The sequence below is a fragment of the Rhincodon typus genome, unplaced genomic scaffold (genome assembly GCF_021869965.1).
Source record: "Rhincodon typus isolate 14 unplaced genomic scaffold, sRhiTyp1.1 hic_rhity00000129, whole genome shotgun sequence".
Lineage (NCBI taxonomy): Eukaryota > Metazoa > Chordata > Chondrichthyes > Orectolobiformes > Rhincodontidae > Rhincodon > Rhincodon typus.
Window position 1 is genome coordinate 1 of NW_025965767.1, and position 1,070 is coordinate 1,070.

The window sequence follows — 1,070 nt, forward strand, 5'->3', positions numbered from 1 at the left end:
CTTGTTAAATTAACACAGTGAATGGGTCAGAAGCTGGGAATACTGCGGCAAGTAACTCACCTCCTGAATCCTCAAAGTCTGTCCACCATCTACAAGGCACAAGTCAGGAGTGTGATGGAATACTCCCCACTTGCCTGGATGAGTGCAGCCCCAACAACACACAAGAAGCTTGACACCATCCAGGACAAAGCAGCCCGTTTGATTGGCACTACATCCACAAGCTTCCATTCCCTCCACCACCGATGCTCAGTAACACTAGTGTGTACTAACTACAAGATGCACTGCAGAAATTCACCAAAGATCCTCAGACAGCACCTTCCAAACCCACAACCACTTCCATTTCGAAGGACGTGGGCAGCCGATATGCGGGAACACCGCCCCCTCCAAGTCACTCACCATCCTGACTTGGAAATACATCGCCATTCCTTCACTGTCACTGGGTCAAAATCCTGGAATTCCCTCCCTAATGGCATTGTCAGTCAACCCACAGCAGGTGGACTGCATTGACTTTCTACTTTAAAGTCCATTAACTGCTAAAGTCCCTCCATTTGTGTATTTTTAGTCTCCTGCCTCCTTGTTTCCCACAAGACTGACTGTTTTCTCAAATGGAGACAGATGCACAGTTGTTGTTTAGGATTGGAGCCATATCATCTGGCTTTGTACAAAGTCTTGCTTTTTGGTCTCGAGTTCTTTGTGGTCCTGATTTCTACATGTGTATTTAAAACATTATGCCTTTGGTAACCTATTCTTATACTTCCTCTGCCCCGTTTTTTAGATTTCCACTGTCGTCTTGGCCTCAGGATAGTGTTGGAAACGTGCTTTTGGGAGCCTATCAGTGGTAACTCACTGTGGGACAGGATTCTTTGGAGATAATGCAGCAGCACACCCTCTGAGTTTACTGGGAACGACCAGATTTCTCTCGATCCACTAATTCCTGTCCCCTGCCCCACTGAACATTGGCACCCACTGGGTGAATTCTGCAGATTGTCATCCAGTTACTACTCAGTGACAGAAATCTAGAGATATGATCTTTCAGCAAAAATGTTTTTCAAGTGGAACACAGTTCACAG